The sequence below is a fragment of the Alligator sinensis genome, unplaced genomic scaffold (genome assembly GCF_000455745.1).
Source record: "Alligator sinensis unplaced genomic scaffold, ASM45574v1 scaffold91_2, whole genome shotgun sequence".
Taxonomy (NCBI): Eukaryota; Metazoa; Chordata; order Crocodylia; family Alligatoridae; genus Alligator; species Alligator sinensis.
Window position 1 is genome coordinate 882,111 of NW_005842529.1, and position 23,394 is coordinate 905,504.

The 23,394-nt window shown below is 41.7% G+C and overlaps 1 protein-coding gene across 7 annotated transcripts in view; it reads right to left on the reverse strand.

Moving 5' to 3' along the window:
• DUSP16 (dual specificity phosphatase 16) overlaps nucleotides 1–22,911 on the reverse strand; it is an 87,421-nt gene extending 64,510 nt beyond the window's left edge. For 5 of the 7 annotated variants that reach the window (XM_025213458.1, XM_025213461.1, XM_025213459.1 and 2 more), the window contains exon 1: nucleotides 22,144–22,911. The gene's annotated coding sequence lies outside the window, so the exon portion shown is untranslated. Of the gene's footprint in view, nucleotides 1–16,778; nucleotides 16,859–22,143 lie in introns of those variants that run through there. The other 2 variants (XM_025213460.1, XM_025213457.1) reach the window with 1 other exon arrangement.
• Nucleotides 22,912–23,394: the final 483 nt, after the last annotated feature.

Here is a 23,394-nt window from a genome sequence, read left to right on the forward strand (position 1 = left end):
GTGACGACGACAAATGTAGTTTTGCCCACATTATCTCATTATCATTTTGTTGAGACACTCTTGTGTCTTCATGTTTTAAAGTTTGCTAGGGAGATCACCTGGGTGTGCGTGTGTGGAAATTAATCTTATGCAATTCTATGGAAACTTGTCGAAATTTGGCCAATTGTTTGCAGTTGCAAATAAACAGCAGTTGCAGAGACTTAAGAGTTTGGCAGTTAAATTCTCCAAAGACTGCATCTGCACTGAATGTGCCATGGTCAAAGAATGCAGGGACTGAAAAGGACTTGCCTTGTAATTGCTGCTGCTGATAGCTGTGAACCATCGTGGTCACAGAAACTAGAACTGATGGAAGAGGGACCATTTCTTGCTCTCTCAATGTTTTTCCTGCTGGCACACAGGAAGTAAAGAGGAGGAAGCATCCAGAATCAAAATAGTAATGGTGTTGCAAGAAGGTGGTATGAATACAAGCCAAGATTGGAGGGGAGGATAGCAACGGTATAGAAGGGTGTAGCAGATCGTAACATACAAGCTAGGGGCAGATGGGAAGTGACCACTAGAGAACACTGCCTTACAGAACTTGTAACTGCTGTGAAAGTCCCAAGTCTAGCTATTTCTCTACCAGCAGCAAATAGAGGCAAAACCACTGGCAAAGTCTCTTTTCCCCTCCTCTCCCCCAGTTCTAGCAATTGGTACAGAGAGAGGGTAACAACCTTCTCCTCCACAGATATTGGAAAGCACCTTAACTGTTTTACCACTACTTTTAAACTATGTGTACCTACAGACGTGCAGCAAGGCTGCTCCGATGTGCTGGGATTACAGAGCGCTGGAGCAGACTCGATTAATCGATTAGCTAATTACCATGCTCCAGCAAACTCCAGCATCACATGTATCAGCTTGTTTGACATGCTTTAGTTAAAGCCCCCCGCCACCATTTTTCAGCACGGGGATGTTGATATACGTGGCACTCCGGGCACTTTAACTAGAGCAGCTCCGAGAGCCACTGTAATTAAAGTGCTCCCCCCCTCACCCCAACTCCCAGAGCACGTCTATAAATGCGCTTTGTTCCTATGCATGCCATTGTAAATCAACAATGCATCCTAAATGGAGAAGTGTTGACTGCAGAATTCAGTTTCTTTTCAGGGACAGGGGGACCAGGAAGGAGGAACAAAGAAGAATCTTGCAGAGGATGAAGGACATTTTCACTCACCGCACTACACCTATTTGTACAGGCCAAAAGGACAGTCAGGTCATGACTGTACTGTCCCACTGCCAAGAAACAAGCCTCACCCACTTGCTTCTTCTCTGAACACAACCAAGGCCAACAGTTTGGTGCATGTTTCCCAGCACCACTGTTTGGGGCTCTAGAGGTAGACACTCTTAAAATGTAGCACTGGGCCACACTCAGGGACCCTATAAACCAGGGGTTGGCAGCATATGGCTGGAAGGCTTTGCTTGTGCCCATGCTGGTACCGCCTGCTGCATCTACACTGCAGACACTTCTTCCCACTCCCCCAGCTCCAATATGGCTCAGATGGCTTTGGTGGTGCATCAGTGGTGTAGAGTTTTGCCTGCACCTGTGCAAGAACCAGGCAGCTTGGGGCTGTAGACATGCCACCACTGCTTCTCCCAGCCCCCTGCTCTGCAGTGTAGGCACAGGCTCCAGCCTGTGAAGTGCTTCACTGGGGCTGGGTATCTGCAAAACATGTCTGCATTGCTGCCACTTCTCTCCTCCCAGCTGGTGGAGAGCTGTACTGGGGCCAGGCAGCTTCCAACTGTGCCCGTGGGGAAAACTGGTGGTAACATGGATGCAGTTTGCAGATACTTGGCCCTGGCACACCTCCCCATGAGCTGGGACCCGTGTCAACACCACAGTTGAGCAGAGGGATGGGAAAAATGGCAGTGGTGTGAGTACAACCCCCAGCTGCCTGGCCGCAGTGCAGGGAAAGCCCCCTTCCTTCCCCCACCAACTGCTGACATGCTGCCAAAGCCACGTGGCTCATGTTGCACCAGAACTGGGTTGTTCCAGCCCACAGTTTTGTAAAAGGTTGCTGGCCCATGCTCTAAGCTATCTGTATAGCCTATCTGCAAGGCCTGGGCATGAATACAACAAAAGCAAAATGGCAGAGTTTGTTCCTCAGTAGCAGTTAGGGTTCAGCAAGGAGGCAATATAAGCCCAGCCTTGCAATGGGTATTACGCTGGTCTGAGCATACCATTTTCCACTTCTTTCTGCATATAAGGAGAATGGCCATTATCAGGGCAGAAGAGTACAGTGTAAATCTATCAAAAGTACAAAACTGCTCTGCCCTAGTTGCTAAAGGCCTGACAAGGAAGAAGTATATATGGTTTTTTTTTTTTTCCTAGAAGGAGTCACTCCATGAAGTTTCTATGCTCTCAAGGCAAATTCTCATGTTTGTACACCTCACCATATATGACGACACACACTAGAAATGGTCCATGTGTTGGCTGTCACTACAGCTTTATGCACATTCCAAGATTTAATGGATATAGTTAATTAAAAGTGGTCTCACATTGCCATTGGTTCATGTTAAATGCAAATTAAAAACACTCAGATATCTGAATCTCTGCAAAATTCTTTAGCACATCAAAACATCACAGCTTCTACTAGAATGGGCCATATTGCTTATCCATTTACCTAGGATGAAGGCAATTCCACCCAGACCCTGGTCTCAGAAATTAAATGCTGTCAGGTTTAGCCAGACCACTTCTCTGAAGACAAAGTTCTTTCTCTGAACTTAAGGATCTTATCATTACTAGTCTGACATGCAGATGAACCTGTAACAGCTGCCTCCAAGCTTCTAGTGCACAAGGAGGACTAGCTTATAGCATTCAATATGGCAAAAGCATTTAAACTTTACAAATACAAAGTCAGTCATGAATGTGCAAGGAACCTAAGGTTAGCACTTCCATCAGATTTCCTTAAATACACATCTTATCCAACTGTCTGAGTTCACCAAGAAAAAAAAACCTAAGAATAATTCCACAAAAAAAAGAGCAGCAGCTGGGGCTGCATTTTAGTGCTTCATTTGTTTCAACCAAGCTATATAGGATAAGAGATGCCAAGACTCCAGAAAGTCCTGGTTATTTCTTTACATTTGTATTATTTGCCAGTCTATTACTGTAGTCTATTGTACAGTAATCAATTTTGTGAATAAAAATCCATTTTGAAGAGGAGTTTTCTTGCTCAGTACAAATCTGGAGAACTAAAGTTTTTAAAATTATGGGGAATGCTGGTAAAGCAAAACAAGTTTACAGAATACCATATAAAAAAACTCCAACAAAGTAAAGTGTAGACTTTGTGTGAATTTTCAAGAACATTACAGTTAGCAAAGGTAAGGCAGAGCATAACATTAAATTCATAAGAAAAGCCTTTCAAAAAGTTAAAATCTAAGATTTTCCATAAATAAAGCCCAGAGTAGGTGAATATACGCAAATGCGCACCACAAATAAATTCATGCAATACATAGCAGTACAAAGTATCCAAAAAGGAAGCGGTTCTGACAGAGAAGCAGCAAGCTTTCTATGTTTTGATGAAGAACAATATGTTTGGCTCTGTGGGCAACCCCGCCAGTTTGATACCCCACTGCTATCCATCTCCAAAGCTGGCACCATAGCAGCCACTTATCACATGACTGGATTTGGCTACACCTTCACTGCTTGGAACAGCAGCTAGGAAGGAAGAGAGGTAAGAAAATATTTTGGGTGAAAGTTACAGTTTTCTAAAAGTTTTTCTGTCAATTGCTGGAACTTATTGTACCATTGGCAAGAAGTTCCTTCTGTTGACATACAGAGTTTTGAGAGAAAGAGCAAGAGAAATGAAACAAAAAACTGTTAGTCTAGCAGTGTAGAGCATGCTTCTTTTGGATTTTTAATCATCCTGTTGTACTCCAATAAAATAAAAAGGTGGCGATAGGAAGAAAACAAAACAAAACAAAACCAAGGTTAAAATCACTGGCCAATCTAAAGGAATTATGTCATTAGCTAATGACATCACTTCAAGGTCATGTCACAATGATGCATTTGAGAGGTCATTAAATCCATAGTTAGGTCTGTTTCTAATCTTTAACAGTGCTTTAAGTTAACACTCTCTCTTCCCCATCTGCTTCCCCTCACAATACAATCATGCTTCTTTCATCCCTTAAAAACTTATCCCAAACTCCACTGGACTCATCAGTTTCCTTAACAACTCTAAGAACATTGAACATGCTATTTGCAACAACTACTTAGAGTTCCTCACTTCCAAGTCCATCCCAGGCCCTCTATACTCTCCAGTATATAGTTTCCACACCTTGAACTTCAGTGACAGGAAGCTTCTAGTGACCCTTTCCCAGCCAACTCTCTCAAGAAAAGCACTCTCTCCTCACCATGAACAACTGGTGCCTCCCAAGACTGGGAGGGGGGGAACCATGGCGGCGAGCGAGGACTGCCAGCAGACACCAGCATCAGTGAGCAGGGACTGTTCAGAGGCGCAGGCATTGGCAAGTCGCAAATTCCCACAGACACCACCAATGGTGTCAGCAGTGGAGGGGGACAGGTGGCAAGCAGCAAGTAGGGACCGCCTGCAGATGCCGGTGGCCACATTGGTGGCAAGGTGGGAGGGGCGGGTGGCAAGCCGTGACCATCCACACAAGCTGGCAGCAGTCAATCTCGGGGGGGGGGGGGGGCCCCCCCCCCCCCCCCATGTCCCCTCTGCTCCTCACCCTCTTTCAACAATCAGCCTGCTCTTTATGTCCTTCCTCACCCTCTGTCATCCTGTTCTTTACTGCTTCACCAATTCCCACTCATGACTCCTTCCAGAGGAAACGTGGCAAGCCGTGACCATCCACACAAGCTGGCAGCAGTCAATCTCGGGGGGGGGGGGGCGCCCCCCCCCCCCCCCCATGTCCCCTCTGCTCCTCACCCTCTTTCAACAATCAGCCTGCTCTTTATGTCCTTCCTCACCCTCTGTCATCCTGTTCTTTACTGCTTCACCAATTCCCACTCATGACTCCTTCCAGAGGAAACTTTCCATCCCCACAACTTTGTTGCAGGTTCCAGAGAGTCTCTTCTCCCTCTGCACCTTATTTTTTAAGTAATCTTATCCACAAACAAAACAAAAAAACCCCAGGTATTATATCTTTCTGATGAGGACTCACAGATCTCTCCTTCTTCATGTCCCCTAAAGCGGTTGCTTTAATGTCTCTCCCATTTCTCTGACACCTCCAGTAAATACCCAGCTGTCAGCTCAAGCTCAGCATGGCTCTTAATACTGAGCTCTTACCCTCAATCATTATGGGAAACACCGTTATCTTGCCAGCCACTCAGCCCTGTAACCTGGTCACTATCTTCAAATCAGACCCCTCTTTAAAACCTCATATTCTGGCCAGGTCTAAATCTCACCAATTTTTTCTTCCTAGCATATTGCAGTGTGGGAGTATGTGTGGGCGTGCGTCATATCAATGGCTCTCACCCCTCCACTCCCTCCCTAGACCAAGGCCCACATTAGGAATATTTGGTGACAATGACTGTATTGGTACCACATCTCTTTTTTTATGTGGAAAGAGATAGGAAAAAGAAGATGAATGAGATGGAACCTTCCTGGAACGAACACTTCTAAAGCTTAATAATTTAAAGTTACTTTAAAATTCAATACTTTTCATCGAGGAAAGGAATGAAGAGAATCAGAATAATAAAGGTATTAGTAAATACTGAACTTTTAGTATTTGATTTTGCAGAGCCAGACTCCTAGTAGCTAGAATAAATCAATACAACTCTACTGAAGTTAAAGGGCTGCATCAAGCTTTTAGGGAAACTGTTTCTAAACCAGCATCTACTGATGCAATTCCAACATAGCTGCCATTCAGAGCATAAAAAGACTTCAGCTCAGATACTTTACTGTAACTAAAACCTTGGACGTATACACATTTTCATTACAGGTATAACTATACAATTGGACCCATGACTTCCTTGATTTAGTAGCATTATTCAATGCTTGGGGTCAAAACATTAAGATGAAATTATTTTGGTGCCATCATGCAAGGATTCTGTTTTGTACCTATGAGATTGGAAAGGGATTCAGAGCTTTAACCCCTTTCCAAAATTTAGCAACAGCAACATCTCTGAGCTTTGTGGCAAGGTGCCTATTGCAACAGTGTTCCAGAGAATGAGCCCTCTTGAGTATTTGCCATTGTGAAAGGTAGAGGAGGAGAGAGATTCTATTCCAAGATAAAAGCAAAATGTAATAACATGTCAAAGTCATTTATGACTTTTACACACTACACAGTAATCACTCAGTAACCAGCAGAATGAAACAGCCAGTTAAAAGCTGAGGGCAGAAAATGAAGGATAAAACTTATCTTGCAGTATGATACACTATTAGTCTGGCAGAACAAGTACATGAACTGGAATTTAGCCTTCACAGTGAGGCATGACATGTCAAGGAACATTTCATGCTCAACTCCTGGGCGTCTCATCTGAACGGGAACTACCGACCAACAATACAGGGAGATGGGACTATTGGATCGCTATTTCAGCCACAGTTAAGCTACGGAATAATAAAGACCACAACATAATTAACTTTGACACATTCATTGAAGAGTCAAGTCAGAAGCTAGTCATTAAAAAGGCCTGGGGGGCTAGAAGGAAACAACAAAAAGAAAAACATAGACAAGAAAAAAGTAAGGAAATTAAAATTCTCAGAGTCAGTTGGAAGCTACTTAAATACATAAGGTGTACCATGCCTCTTAACACAGAAAGCAGGAAGGCAAAGGGGTTGGGAGGGGGAAAATACTTAAATGGTAACATTTAAGGATTATTCAACCCAGGTGAGAAGGCTTCTTAAAACAGATTTCCAAAACTTAGTGAAGTAAATAGAAAGAATCCTAAACCACAGCAAGTAAAATGAATAAATAAAAAGCAAGAGCACAAAAGCTATGGAATCAACAGGTCTTCTGAAGCATAAAAAATTAAGAGAACATTTAAGAAGAATATCAAAATACTGCTGATAAACTTAGGAGTTGCTTCGCAAGAGTCTTCATCGTTCAGGATGTTAAGAAAATGTTTACCTGAAAAAGTAAGGTCCAAGGCAGTCAAGATGAAATACTACCAAATATTAAGAGAAGAGGAGGAGAAAAATAAACTAACCAGGACCAAATTCCCAAGATCCACAGGATGTATATAATTATAAAAGGGAAATGAAGAATGAAGTGACTGATAAGAAAATATGCAAACTCTCAGTAAAAGTAATTTGCTCCAGAAAGACTGGGGAGACCACACGTGTCAAGCCTGCTGCAGAAGATCCAGAGATTCTAGTCAGTGAGCTCCGATTCCGAAATCAATACGTTGATTTGAAAGAATACTTAAACTTGAAAGTATGGGACATTTAGAAGAACCAAATCAGCATGACCTTGATGAAGCAAAACTGTATTTCTCTACTCTGTTAGGGGTTGAAGTTCTTTTTTTTTTTTTTGGGGGGGGGGGGGGGGGGTTGTTTTTTAAGAGTGAATCAGCCAAACGGGGTCCCAACCCTCTCCCTACACATACAATTTGAAGCAACTTATCTACACTTTCCAAAAAGTCTTGGGTAGAATCCCTAGCAAAATGTTACAGAATAAATCTAACCCTGGAGCAGGGAGTAAACAAAAAACCCCCCAAAAACAACACCCCCCCCCCCCCCCCCCCCCCGAAGGAAAAAAAAAAAAGGATTGGAAACAGAGAGAGAGACAAAGTGTATGGTGGTAGTCAACATAGCAGGAAAGCATCTCTTGCTTTGGTGACAGGCTAAGTGCTTTTTAGCTAGGGATGCTCCGATATATTGTCTGGCTATTGGATCAGCACTGATCAAAGAATAAAATTACATTATTGGCTACTGGCTTTTTTTGGTCATTGTAGCTAATAATTACGGCCACATGCCCAGAGCACGCTGGCAAGCAGTCTGGTCCCCATGCTCTGCTGCCGGCCCAAGTCCGCAGCAGACGACAGGTCCTTGCGAGCAGTGGGAGGGGGTGCTGGGAAGTGTTCACAGTGCACCATGCTCAACAAAAGGACTTTTACCAGCTCCTGCTGCTGTTACTGCCATTACCATGGCAGCGCTGCACACGCAGCAAAAACAGAGATGTTGGGTCGCGCGCAGGTGGTGTAAGGCACTGCACGAGGGACATTCTGCTTTGCTGGGCACCGGGCACCTTGGCAAGAGTGGCTTCTCCCTGGCTGCCACAAGATCTCAGTTGCATGGGGCCAGCCAGTACTGAGGCAGTGGCATGCTCTGGGGCTCCAAACGCACCTGGTGCTGCTGTCCACGCAAGGGTTTATCCTGTCTGCCAGGGACAACAGCATAGGCTGTGCAGGGAGCAGGGCTGCAGGTAGCAGCCATGGGTGAGAGGATGACGTGCATGGGAATAAGGTGGTCACCACCTTCCTCATCAAGGGCCTGAGTAGGCAGGACAGGCGGTGAGAGAGTGATAAATGCAAAACAAACAAACAAAAAGGTTTATTTAGGTCAGTAGTTTAAAAATACCTTGCATTATTACTAAATATTGGTTATTAGATCAGTATTGGCTGATTGACTTCAAGCTTTCTTAAAGCCAAATTATCATTATTTTACTAATTTTCCTAAAGTCCACGTTGACAAAAGCAAGTTAACATACACAGAAGGGAACAATCTGTACGCCAAACAGAATAATACACTCAGAGCTATCTACATTACAACATTTTGTCAAGAGAAGCTGCCTTTGGCTACTGTGTGTGACATCCACACATTTGATGTAAGCCAACAAAACCTAGCCTGCAAGTTGCTTGAAAATAAAACCACCTCCCTGAATGATATGCAGCCATCAGTAAAATTCCATTGTGCCTATTGTCCAGTAACAGTGATGTCAGTAGCAGTAAGCCATTGACTCCTATCCAAAGTGCTCTGCATGTGCTGTACAACAACAGCAATAGCACAATTGGCTAGTTAATACCATAGCAACATAGGTATGTCAGCCACTGTAAGCTGACAAAAGTTTCACCAGCAAAACATTCTACAGTAGACACGACCTTGGGAAAACATCTGGACACTGTTTAACTAAAACAAAGGGCAGAGGCATTCAAAGCAACAAAAACAAACAAAAAAAGGACCATAGAATATGCTGAAACTACTAAGCCACTTAAGGCAAAAATGTACCCTCACCTGGGCTAGGGACAGAAATTACACATAAACCAGTATAAGTGATTGGAAACTGGTTCAAATCTGTAACCCAATAGAAGATCCGTGCACATAAATGACTTTCAAAACGTCCAAAACCAATTTAAGATAAACCCGGATGGATGCAGTATCAGACTTAACTGATATAGGTTAAAATCAGATTATTGAACTTCTGTCCCAAATCCCCTCCAGCTTCAAGTTAACTCACAGTCCCCCAGCATCCCAGGATGCTTTGCACCTCCCCAGCAACCTTCCCCTCTCAGGCTGAACAGGCTAGCCTCGGCCCAAGCTATCTGCTCCAGCCAAACAGGAACACATACTCTAGCTCCCCCTGACTTCTGGCCTGGGCCACTGCAGGCATGTGGCTGTATTTGTGGAATCAAACGTGAATGTCAGTTCACTTGCTTATTGCTTCAATCTACACAGCTTAGACTAACCTGAAAAGATTGAATCGATTCAGCCTTGGGCTTTTTGACTGTCTGTATTTAGCCCTGAACACTGTTCTGTTTTGGTAAAATCTGTTCATATCTGGTAATATCCAAAGCAATTAGAGACAGATAAAAACATGCTACTAAAAGTAGACAGACTCCCATACATAGAGAGACTGAAAAGAATGGTACCTTTTGGTTAAATGATGGGACATGTTAAGAGCTATACAAAATACAAGAATGGTACTAAGGAGGTAAAAATCAGGTATGTCTTTTTCCCCAACTCCTAATAAGAAGGATCCTGGGAGAGCCAGTTTTCACCCACTATGGAGTTTTTTGCTCAGCCCTCTGAGGCATCACTTGGTGGCCAATTACATAATATTGTACTGAATTGTCACACTCAATACAGCTGTTTTTGGAGCCTTGCTACTGAATCAGCACTGTTTCCTAAATGTTTCTTTGATGCTTAAGAAGCCAACTACCGCATAGGTCTGGCTCTACTTGGTTTGAAATGCAAGCACACAATATGAGGACATATCTGTCAGGTTGCCAAAAATATTTAATGGGCTGTCTCTACTTCTGTTTAGAACATGACTTTACATACCATTCTCATTCAAAACATACCAAAATGCTTTATATTATTAAGCAGCTTGTAATTCCTCATTGTGAGACACCAAGAGTGAAATGGTCTACAGAGGCCTTTGAGATCTAAGTAACCAGTTCAACCAATCCAGGTGCATAGTGACTAATAAAGGTTGCTACTAGAGAGAGGATTTTAAAATGGACTATATGAAATTAATTGATGGATACAATCCTGTTTCCAGTGTACACACTCCCATCACATCTATTGCTGTCTTGGATGCCTTTTCTGACTGATTTGTAGAAAAGCAGGTACAGGTACGGAGAAGACACTAATATCTTACACCTGATGATCCCTTCAGAACAGGCTTGAAACACCATGGGACAGGTCACCCATTGACACAGCTCTTTTGAAATGAATGGACCTACATTCAGTTATGCCAAAGTATAGCTGCCTGAAAACCTTGCCTTTTGAAAAAAAATGTCTTAAGGTTAGCAGTGACAGAGCAGATTGGCTAGAGGAGGAAGGGAAGAAGATTCAAGGAATATTTGTTTAAGCATCTAATACAGGTTTTATAAGCAAGAGTGAAAGGTATAAAAAGTTATCAATAATACTGTTCTTAATTAAAGCTCATTGGGACACCAACCAGATCCTGAGCGTCTGAAAAGCACTCATCCTGGCTGGGACTTGGGAACACCAACCTAATACAAAATATTAAGGAATAATGAGAGCATGGCCTGCAGAAACTTACACCTCTGTACTGTGGACAGACAGCATCAATCTCCTGGACTGGACATATTTTAGAAGCCACGGTACTCACTACTCATTTATACAATATAATTGAAATGTTCTTAATTCATTTTTAGGGTAGCCACAAATGTATGTGCTGTAAAGATTTAAAAATAAATGGAAGTAAGCAGAGGGATGAATTAAATAATTCATTTATAAAGGAACATTGCTGACTACTTATAAATGCATCCTAGTTGGAGGAAATATATATGACATGTCTTTAGAAGGACTAGAGAGCAGACTATTTGTGGCATACTGTCCTTGGGCCTTAAATAAATACAGAGGCTTCTCGAGATGAAATGGACTATATTTATGGTGTAGCACTTGCAGTCCAATCAATCTGTTAGTTGCCTAAATTTTCTTGTTAGTATTTATAAAACACAAGGCAGAAGGGGGGAGGAGTGGGGGGGGAAATGTATTCTCAAAGAGCTACCACCTATCCCCACCCTGCAAGCAAAGTGTTGATTATTCACTTTAAATTATACAGAGTTAAACCATAATCTAGGCTTCGCATGTTACAAAACACAAACTATGTGCTCTTAAGTATTAATGCTAACTGACTTAACATTAAATTGTTTTAACTGAAGCTTCTTTGGGAGATTTTCTGTTCAACCTTGGAAGTCTTCAAGGAGAAGACTAGACATACACCTTGCTGGGATCATTTGATCTCAGCACTATTCCTGCCCAGAGCAGGAACTCAGTGATCTTTCAAGGTCCAGTCCAGCCCTTAATTTCTATGATTATGAGCCTGCCAGAGGCTGCATTAATCTGTACTTTCTAAAATCCATTGTTGGACCATATCTAGAATAACCACCATGCATTAATTGTAACAAGTCTATATTCAAATACTGTAATGAGAAATAACTTATCTTTACCTATTAGTAGAGAGTCAGTCCCAATAGCCAGAGATAAAAAACAAAAACCACCTGTTCTATTAGCATCCTAGGACTCCCTACCCCCAGTTGAAAGGGATAAAGGACCATTTTTAACAGCATAAAGTAATCATAAACATTCCATTTTAAACAAAGCACTTACTATACTTCACTATGGCCTTTGGTGACCAAGTTTCATTCCATTTTTCTTTTCTGTACTAGTTCACAGAATATCTTTTCCCGACACTAAGCTCAATAATTGCTTTTTTTTTTTTTTGGGGGGGGGGGGGGGTTGTTTTTTGTTTTTTTTTGTTTCCTGTCCTCATACTGTGGCCTTCCCCCCCTAAAAATACATTTCCCATGTGTTCTTTCCTCCTTTACTTCACCCCATGGGCTTTCTTGGAAAGCACTGGCAATATGAAGTTGACCTTATTACCATCATTTTCACAGCTGCTTACTGGGCTGTGAACTGCAGGAGTGGAAAGGCATGAGAATAGAGCAGTTTCCACCGTGTTGCAGTTGGGTGGCACTAGAGCTTAGTCCATAAAGGCTTCAGGTTATGTGCATAATTATAAGGACCAGCAAGCTGATTTTGGATGGCTGAACAAAGGTTGAAGGAAATGGTTTGATGGGGGAGGGAGAAAGGGATGGGGGGTGGAAAATATATTTTTTGAATAGTTGAGACAGATATTTTTGTAGCTTACATTCTGAAGATGATAGTACTTGGGGAGGTGGGGGGGGGAGGGCACTTTCCACACACACACATATTTTTCAAAGCCTGCCAATTTCTGGCAAAAGAGAATTGTAGGTATTCAAGAAGAAGAAGAAGAAAAAAAAAAAAAATCACATATGTACCTTTTATCACCACTTATGTACATTCATAAGAGACCCCATGGACTCTAGGATAGAGCATAAAAGCAGCAAGTATTCAGGTATCATAATGATTGGTCCTACTGTAGAAGGATATTACCAAGAAGCACAAACATTAAGCACAAGACAAAAAACAAACAAACCAAACAACAAAACAAAGCAAAAAAACCAACAACATGAAAGACTTTTTTTTTTTTTAAACGAGAGTTCAAAAGCCTTTACCTGATCCCTTAAGTAGAGCTTATTTCCACAGATATATAATAATACATTTTCTCATCTGAGAGGCCTAGACTAAGCATGTGGTCCAAGACTTCCAACTTCAATAGGACTTGAGCATTTAGTTGACTTAGTCACACGTTTAACACACAAATCATGACCAGAGACCACACTTGTCTATACTAAGGACTAAAGACTTGCTAAACATTTCTTCAAATCTTATTCCTTAATACTCCACCGCCCCTTCCCTGAGATTTTTTTTTAAGTCTTCTCCCTTTAACAAATTAAGAACTATTTCCATAACCTATGTCTTTGAAAATTTCACAATGGTTCTGGGAAAGCAGATAGTGCTGCAAAAAAAATCTTGGCACTCTTTAAAATTCCCAAAACAAACATTGTGTCACTTTAACCAAATGTTTGCTAGTAATGTCACTATGTTCAGCTCTTTTGAAACAGCTGTCACTTAGCAGCACTGAAGAGCATACAGCCTAGAGGTTTCCAATCAGGACAAGACTGAAGATCAGGTCTAAAACTAAGACAGAAATGGGGGTGTGTGCATCTCCCCACAGTTCTTTCCTGCAGTTCAACACCTTTATTGCTAACTGTGAACCATGAAATCTAAAAGTGACTGAAGGAATGCTCTTCCTATTTTCATGCAAAGTCTTGAATATTTTTTCAACACCTGGATAAGAAAGATGTTGTTAGTCAATCACTAATCATAAAGCAAGAAAAGTGCTGCACTTCTGAAAGTTTTAAGTTAAAGGACAGATATAGTTTCACTTAGCTCTGCAGACCTTTCATATTTATGTTACCATATATCTGGCTGTTTGAACAAAAATAACTAACATACTTGCTTAATAAGCCATTAAAAAGCACACAAAGGACTTGTCATTAGCTGTTCTTATCACTGAAAAGTAGTGGTCAGTAATACCTTGTCTAGTTCATAACATTGTTTGATAAATAAAACACCTAAGCTTTCCCAGTCTATAGGTTTCATCACACAAAGAGCAGTAGGTAGAATATTACTGTGCATTTCCTCATACCAGAGTAGATCACACCTGCATAGTGTTGTTAAACAGAAGGCAGGGTAGATTCACACCATATAGAACAGTGATTCTCAAACAGGGTGCCATGGCACACTGGGGTGCCTTGAGATCCCTTTAAGGATGCCACATAATGTTAGCACTGTCACCTTTACAAACAGGATTCACAGGATAAACCTAAAGATCTGAAATAGAAATCCACAGCTGTGGCCTTTGCATTCTTTTCAACAGAAAAAAATGCTCTTATTTTTCTGTAGACAAGAGAGTGAAAACTGAGAGTTGGCACTCTCCAAGGGTGCTTCAAGTCAATCCAGGACTGCCTCAAGTCTGAAAAGGTTGAGAACTACTGTTAGAGAGTAAACAAACAAACAAAATAAAATATAGCATGTGTGTTGTTAAGTTACACAACACTTGTTCATGGAAGGGAAGACTTAAAAAAAAAAAAAAAAGTCACTTAAATGTAGTTCTCAGAATGGATGCTTAGCTAAATAATCCAAATTAAATGTGTATATCTTCATGGAATGGGTGTCCTGGCAAAATAAGCCATAATGCATGTTAACATTTTCACTCCTACCAATCTTGTAATGTAAACACCTGCTTTCCTATTTGTGGAGAATGTGGGATATTTCTGCTTTCTTTCTTTTTTAAATGAAATGTGACACCAAACTAATCCCTTTACTATAGTGCTACTTGTTACCTGTCCTCAAGGGATTAATTTCTTTCCAGAGATACTCAATGCAAGTCGGAAACAGGTGGTCAGTGGATGCCTTTGCCAGTTTGAGAGGCAGAGACTACCCATCCTACCCAGCCATGGCTGATTACCAAGCATTTAAATGTTTATCTAGAAGAACAGATATACTTACAAAAAGCAGCCAAAGAAAAAACTAGTTTTGCCAAAAGGGCCAGTAACGAAGCAATGGATCACAGGACAAAGCTGTTTGGGCAGTCATAATCCTTTACTGCTCCAACTCCCTTTTAGATAAAAGGTAAATACAGAGCATGAAAGAGCAAAATCCAACCCGAATAGAGGCTGCTGGGTTTACACCACCGTTGGCAGTTAAACTGGCTCCCCTACGCAAAGTAAGGAGACTTAACCTTGAACTCTTCTAGATCTTAAGAGGCACTGGCGTACTATGCACACTGTAAAACCTAGTAGTCAATAAAAAGAAAACATTGGGCTATTGATCTTCACTATTATTTTTATTGGCCACACTCTTCTCCACTACCTTTATATAACTCTGGAAAACATCTAGTCTCAATTTGCTTGTCTCTTGGCCTCTGTGTTTGTAGTCAAAAACAGAAGTTGCTTTTATCAAAACTGAATTAAGTCTGTGATTTAGTGTTTTGGACAGCATTCCAGACAGCATTACAGCAATGAGATGGATTCTGCTATAGTGCATAGTGCTGTTTAGGCAAACACGCTTTTAAATAGATCTCACACTCAGCCTTTGAAATTAGAACTTGTTTCAACAGGGAAACAGGTTGGTTAGAGCGCTCAGGTCTATCTTAGTCCATGGGAATGTATTAGGGTGTTGGTCAGCAGCCATAATTACAGCCACCACAACTCATGAAAGGACCTTACCATCTTATTCAAAGACAGCACCTAGAAGGAAACATTTCTTGCATCACTACTCTTCTGGGTAGACTCAACATTTATATCTTCACTGAGGAAGACCCAGATGCCAGCATGGGATTTGCGTCTTTCAAACCCAGGCCAAATGATATTAACTCCAATCTTGTGGACAGGCCAGTCAATAAATAAAAGCTGTATTAAATAAATATGTGATGTTCATATTCCCAAAATAATGACTTTTTTGGCCTTTAAAAAGTCTTACTATAAAAACTAATGAAAAAATAGAAGAAAAAGTTTATTCAGGGCTGAGTTTAGCTAGAGTAAGGAGTGGAGGTGGAGGGAAGCTACTCTCCTATTTTAAAGAGCAACATCTATGCTATACATGCAGAGCCAAAGCTTTCTAATCCAGCATGCTGAATACATACTAGTTATTCAAACTCAAGCGTGTGCATAAAAGGAATTTCATACAATTAGTCTCTGTTGTCCTCCTCATTTTATACTCTCTGCAAAACTTCTTAGTCATATGTTGCTACTACTAAGTGCTCAAAACAATTTTTTTTGCCTCCTATTGCCACCAAATAGCATAAAACTAGGAGACAAACAAGCAAGGTTGTTTAAAGGCTTCACATGCAGAAACCCACTAATCTATAATAAACAGCTCCATTTCACAGATCACTGCAACGGAGCAAAATGAAGTATAATGTAATGAAACTCAAGTTTAATTTCAAGGTCAGGAAAAACAAAACAAAAACCGTGCACTAATATAGAGCCAAAATTTAGCATAAAAGAAAATAGTTCCTATTTTCCAGAAATGTCTTTCATATGCTATTTTTGTAGGTTACCACTCTGGATATCATTTACAGAGATTTTTTTTGGAGGAGGGGACTGGGGGTGTGCAAGGGAGAGAACCATAAGCATTTCATACTATTATTATTCATCTAAAAAAACCCCACATACCACTTGTTTTAATTCATCTCTTCTCACATAAATCAGTGTTTGGTAAATGTAATAAGAGAAAAAATCTTCTCTTAAAACAGAGAGTGTAAAAAGTAAAACTATATTTGAAGCCGTCTGTGTAAGGGATTTAGCCTAGTCACTGAGAAATAGATTGGACAATTAGATCACAAGTCAAAACTAGTTTCAAGTACATGACTGAAAATAGATTTCTTTAAAAATTACTGGCCGAAGGTACATGGCAAATACTATGACAAATGCGAGTACAGACCTTTGAAGACTTCCTCAGGTTCAAGGCCCTTGCTCACAAGTTAAAGTTATAAGCAGTGATTCAGGTGGTTCATTCAGCACAAGACAACAAAACAAACAAACAATGAAGCAAATAAATCACTGTAAGGGGGGGGGGGGGGGCCTCTCTCTATCCCTCCCCCTCCCCCCTATCCCCCAGTGCAGCCTCATAGTAAACCTTGAAGCACTAAAGCAACTTATTTATCCTCTCCTCCCTTCTCCCTTGGCCTGCCCAATTATTTCATTTATAGTTTCTAAATCTGCAGGAGCATTTCATAGGAACACAAGATGGAAAGAAGCCAGTCTCCTCAGAGCCAATTCTGAGTAGGTCAGTCTTGGCTCAGTAGCAGACCACATAGTACAGCAGAAGGAAACAGAAGGCCTTACCCCCTCCTTCCCACCCTAAATGCAGACTTCCTTCTGTCATTGAGGAAAAGTAACTTGCTGGTGGCCAACAAGGTCTCCACAAGAAATTTCAGCAGCTGCCAAGAGGCCATATCCCTAAGCAAAGTCAGAAAGGCTCTCACTACACTACAGAAATTTAAAAGGACAAAAAAAATACCAAACTTTTCCTTAAAAAAAAAAAAAAAAATGTTTTTTTTCTTCCAGACATTAAATGAAGATCCATCTAATGAAAGGTTCTGGTTTGACAGCAAAGAAGGCCAAAACCCTCTATCCAAAGTTCTTGTACAGCAAGGGAAGTGGCAGCAGTCCCTATCCTAACAGCATGCTTTAACTCACAACATCATTTAGTAGTCAAAGCCAGTTCAGATTCCAGCCTTCTTTCTCCACTCCATGGCACCAGGTTTTTTTGGCACACTTACTGAAGCCAATGGAGCTGCATGAGCATAGTTATATAGGTAGGTCCTTCAAATATCTATGAGAAACCAGACTGAGACTACTCATTCCTTATGAATGCCAGGCAGGTAATAATGACTTCTGCTCACTACCATGAAACAGACAGGAGAGGCTTCAGATTACCACACTGCCCAATACACACATCTTTTGTCCCCAACATATCCATGCAGAAGCTATTAGCTGCATATATATTACCTGGCCAATTGACAGTTACAAAAAGTGACTCTCTTTTTCTGATTATTCAGTATTTTTCTTTGTAGAACTTGCAGAACACAACAGATGTTTTGAGCTTTTTCTGATGCTGTATTTACAAGATTCCATACAAATGGCTCATTAGACCAGACACATGTCAAAAACTCCAGAAGTCTGAGGGAGGTGGGAAAGAGAGAGAATCTCTTACTCTGACACACGGATATCTAGAAAACCAAGACTGGATTGCAACTGTACACATGGTTTAAATAAATGTACACATGGTAAAGCAACACTCAACAAAATGACCACAGAAGTTCAAGATGTTTGAAAAGGATCCATGACTCTCGGGGAACTGAACCCACACTTCTTGTGCGAGTGCAAGAGTGGAATAGAGGAACTGCATGCAAACCATGCCTCCTTTCCCAGTAGGAGAGAAGAAATTCTGATGCTTTCCTATATAGAATTTTCTGGCTTCCACAAAGATACATTATCTAACCCAACAATATTGTCAGATAAGTAGTTAAATAAATACTAAGAGGGGGAGTAGCAGGAAGCATAGTTGTGTTCTGTGAAAACAAACTGTTAATCTGACCTGCCCTAGAATGCACAGGCATCCTAACTTTTACTTAGGACAAATGTGACCACCTCCACACAGCCTACAAAAGGAACTTATCCTGGTTTGCTTTCCATTGTTTCTCTCTGCTCTGGGATTACCTACATCATTTATTATTCATTGTATATTAAAAACCAGCTATGCAAGTTAGTAATGAAGGAAGGCAATGCTGAACTGGTCCCACTAGTGTGATCTCAGATTGGCGTTGCCAGTCCTGTAGCTTATTATGCAATAGATCCCCTAAGGACTGTCAGTACTCAGGGCATGGCTCATGATTTCCTAACTGTTTGTACAGTACCAGGAAACTCAACTGTACTAACAGAATAAATGAAAAAAAGTAGCCTCCCACCTCAGTTTCCATGTGGCACTGTTGGGCCCAGTTCTGCAATTTGGGATAAAGCATTGGTGACATGAATTGCTCCCAATATGCCACAGGAGGTGAAAAGGACTGAATAGAGATGGAGAAACAGTTTAAATACAGCAGCCAAATCAGGTGGTGATCTTGCACTGAACACTGCCTGAACACAAAGCTCATTTTCAGGATGGATGCTTAGGGAAGCAAACAATCCGTTTCTTTTCCCCCATGCAGCTTTGAAGTAGTTCTATGGGAACAGGGGAGAAAAAGCCTAAGGTTAGAAGTACTGGTCAGTGACTACAGCCACCATTTTTAAGTGCAGGTTAGCATCTTGTCTGGATAAGTAATCACATTCCATTGGTCTTTTTCAGGTTTTTGCTTGCTTGACAACAGGATTTTACCCAGTCTCCAAGATCCAAGAGAGAGAGGGAATTTATTTATCAACTAGACAGTACAGAAGACACAAATTACCAATAGGTTGTCTACTACAGACTGGAATAAGTCTTACATTAGCCCTCCAAAGCCTGAATGGAATGAACCATTTAGATTGGTCCTAGGTAGAAAGATAGGAGAATATTCTATGCTCATTTTTATCAGAGAATGTCTAGTAATATCCAAGGTTCCAACCACCTTACACACTTCTAGCTTCTGCCAAGAAAAATGCATGCAAGACTGGTGTGAGAAAGCCTGTTGGTACAAGAAATTTGCCATGACACAAGGCAGCTACAACCTTTGCCCATGCACTTGTATGTGGCATAGACCCAGAAGTGCATTATGTTGAGGGCTGGGTTAATAGTCAGGACATCCAGAAGATCTGTATATTGCTTCTAACAGGAAAGCTCCCATGGACAGTTAAAACCAAGACCAAATGTCTCCATTACAATAATAGATGCCTCCACTAAAACAGCAAAAGCAAGTGTTAGTAGTTTTCTTTCACATAGTTGCTCTGGTGCGACTGAGGGCAGATTTTTTCACGTTACTTTCACCTGGGTCACTGTAACAGATTATTTGATATGCCTAAATTTGGGAGATTTATTTTCAGTAGAAAATGAGTGATCTGGATAAGGGATGAAGTACACTGAAGTTTAAAAAAATCCTTGTACTCTCTTTTTGAACATTTACACTTTTCATAAACCCCATACAGTCCTGCTGCTACCACCTACGACTGACTCTTTTCTTCTCCATCTTTCTTGCTGCATTTCTTCTTCTTTTTTAATTTTATCAGGTATACACAGGCACTAGTGTGTTAGCAATATTTGTATACTGTATACAATATGCCTCTTGCAGATTTTTATTTTCTTAGTTTCTCCTACCACCGTGAAGGGGCATTTCTGGCTAGCAAAGGATCTCTTTTGGAACAGCATATTTAAGTTTTGAATAGCTCCAAGAAATTGGGGGGGGGGGGAGCATGCCCCCCCGAAACGCATACCTTTAAAAAAAAGAAAGAAAGAAAGAAAGAAAGAAAGAAAGAAAGAAAAACATATGCACTTCCATCATACCTAATTTGAAAAACAGACTTGTGAATGTTCCAATTTCAAGTGAACCAGCAAGGTGAACATCATACAAAGAAATTAATTCTTAACATTTCTCCACCCTCCCCCAAAATACACTAGTTTAAATCACCTCCTGCTTGTTCAGTTGTGACTTCATATTTTCAGCCTCTACCAAACCACATACTGCCAGGAATAGAAATATAAATCCCAAAAGCAAGCAATATAAAGATGACCAAAAAAAGAAGTCACAGAAAGAACCTTTAAAGAAAAAAAGAAAAAGGAAAAAAAGAGTCCAAAAATTACTTCAAGTTTAAAGCGCACTATTTTTTAAATACTGGATATACACAGATTGTTTGAACAGAAATTATACCCAACTCAACAACAGAAGCAAACTTTACTATCTCCCTCATGTAGGGAAAAAGTGGAAGAGGAAGATAAGAATAAAAGAAGATAACACCCATAATCAAATTAAATTGCAATCATAGTAGAAAAACAAATATTTTTTAATAGCTTAGTATCCTTCATCATACATGGAGCCAAATACCGAAAAGGCTATGGTGGCCAAATTATGCAACAGATTTATCCAATACACCTTATGCTACACATGCTGATGAGTGAAGGTGTTTTCTTCATTTTCCTATCACTTAAGAGTTTCAAAAAAAGATCCATGGGAAAGTCTGAAGTAACCATTCCTTTTAAAACTATTACAATCAGACCTAGACGGTACCACGTTTACCTTTCCCAAATTTATCTAAATTCCAGATTAACCCCCCATTTTAATATATTGCTTGGTTTTAGCAGTAAATATGATTTAGTGTAGTACTTTAGCAATTTCAAAAAGGTTTGCCTCTTAAAGCCTTTCAAAAAATTCTGATTATTTTCAACAAATTGAAAGCATATTCAGATTCATAAATCCAAGTAATTAGTTACCATATTTGGAAGGCTAGAATCATTTCATTCATACATGAAAACTAAAACATAACACATACCAACAAACTCTTTAAAATATCCTCTAGACAATTGTTGCAGACATTAACACATATGAAAGTCCCCCCAGGTTTTTATAAGGAAGCCCTGTTTGCATAAAGGAAGCCCTGTTTTTTTCTCTCCTGTCTGTTCTCTTTAATGCATGGGATTTCAAACAAGAGACAGGTGGCCATGTACTTTTCAAAAGGCAAATTAAAATACACACACACACACACACACACACACTCACTCTCTCACTTACAAACCAGCTTGGAGTGTTTAAAGAGAATCAAAGACCTTTAACAGGTTGGAACCTGGCACTTTAAATCTAAAAGTGTGTCTGAAGCTAATAGCTTTCTCTCCATATCATAAGGAAAGAAGGATTGCAGATGGGTGAGGAAAACAAAATCTTTTCCTTAAGAAGAGGGGAGGGGAGGGAAGGAGAAGAAAAAGAGATATGTGGAAAGAAGAAAAGAATTCAGGGATATTATAATGCCATCACTATGAGCAGCTTCTACCCCCATCTTATCCCAATTCATTTTCCTAGGATCTTCCTTTGCTCTTGGGGCCTACACATTAAAAAGCAGCACCCACAAAGAGACAGCCAGATCACAAATCCAAAAAACCTACAAGCAGGAGTATGGGGGAAAGGAACAGCCCACTCTGGAGAGCTTAGTCCTGGGGGGGGGGGGGAAGAAAAATAAAGAGGGCAATCACATCTTACTTACATCCCACCTTGATGTGCTTCCCACATCTCAGTGGGATGAAAGAAGGGGCACCCCAGCTTTAACCTCCTAGGATAAAAGGGAAGGGCAAGATCTCCCTCAGACCCCTCTGCCAGCCCCCTCTCTGCTTTCTTTCCAACACTTACTGTGTTCCCCCTTTCTCTCTCTCTCTCTCTCTCTCTTTGGTGTTTCCTTGGTAGGGACAAAAGTTGCCACCAGCCTCTTCGCTGCTGCCAGAATCAACTTTCTCTCCTTCCAGGCGCTGGGAAGCTCTCTTCTCTCTCTGCTCCTTCTTCTTTAAAAGAAAAATCCTTATTCTGTTCTTTTTAAAGGGGGCAAATCTGGGTGCTGGGGGGGGAAGAAGAAGGAAACCCTGGGAGTTTTTCTTCCCCCCCCCCCAAAAAAAAAGTTGACTTGAAAATAAAATTGAAGTGGGGAGGGGGGCGGGGGGGGAGGGAATAAAGGAGGAAAAAGCTTGGGGTTTCTAAAAGGACCCAAACAATTACTAATAAATAGTTAGAACAAACAGACACAAGGAAGAGGAGGAGAGAGAGAAAGAGTTTTGCTGGTCAGTAAACTTCAAGCTGCTGGGATGAGGTCATTGGTGTAAAAATAAAGAGATGGCGTCATTTGAAACCAATCCCAGTGACTGAGCTCAGGCGGGGGGAGAGCTTGGAGGGGGGAGGGGGGGAGAGGGGCAGGACAGGACAGGGCAGGGCAAGGCAAGGCAAGGCAAGGCAACACCAGGCGCGAGAGCTGTCCCTGGCAAAGCGGCTCTTGCGGGGCTGGGTGCCCGCAGCAGGCATGAGCCCGCGGCCGGCCCGGCGCCCCCGCCCCACACATGCTGCAGCCCCGCCGTGCCCTCGTGCCTGCTGCCGCCTGCGCCGCCCGCGCGGGGGGCGGGGAGGAAGAATTCACATTTCTTCCCCTTGGACTCCGCGTTGAATACTTTTGTTGCTGAGCCAGCCCCTGGGAGGAGCCTGGGACCTGGCTTACAATGAGGCAGCTATTCAGCGCCGGCCCGGCGCCCCCGCCCCACACATGCTGCAGCCCCGCCGTGCCCTCGTGCCTGCTGCCGCCTGCGCCGCCCGCGCGGGGGGCGGGGAGGAAGAATTCACATTTCTTCCCCTTGGACTCCGCGTTGAATACTTTTGTTGCTGAGCCAGCCCCTGGGAGGAGCCTGGGACCTGGCTTACAATGAGGCAGCTATTCAGCTGGGCGGCTGGGGCTGCTGCTGAAGGCTTCCTTCGTCCTCCTCCTCTTCTCTTCTCCCATCCCAGAGGTGGTCCTTGCCCTTTGCTTCCCTGCCTCATCCTGCTCTTCTCCCTCAGCATCACTTACTGGCTTCTGCCTCCTGTGGGCTAAGATCAAGTGTAGCTGCTGCCACTGCACCGGTC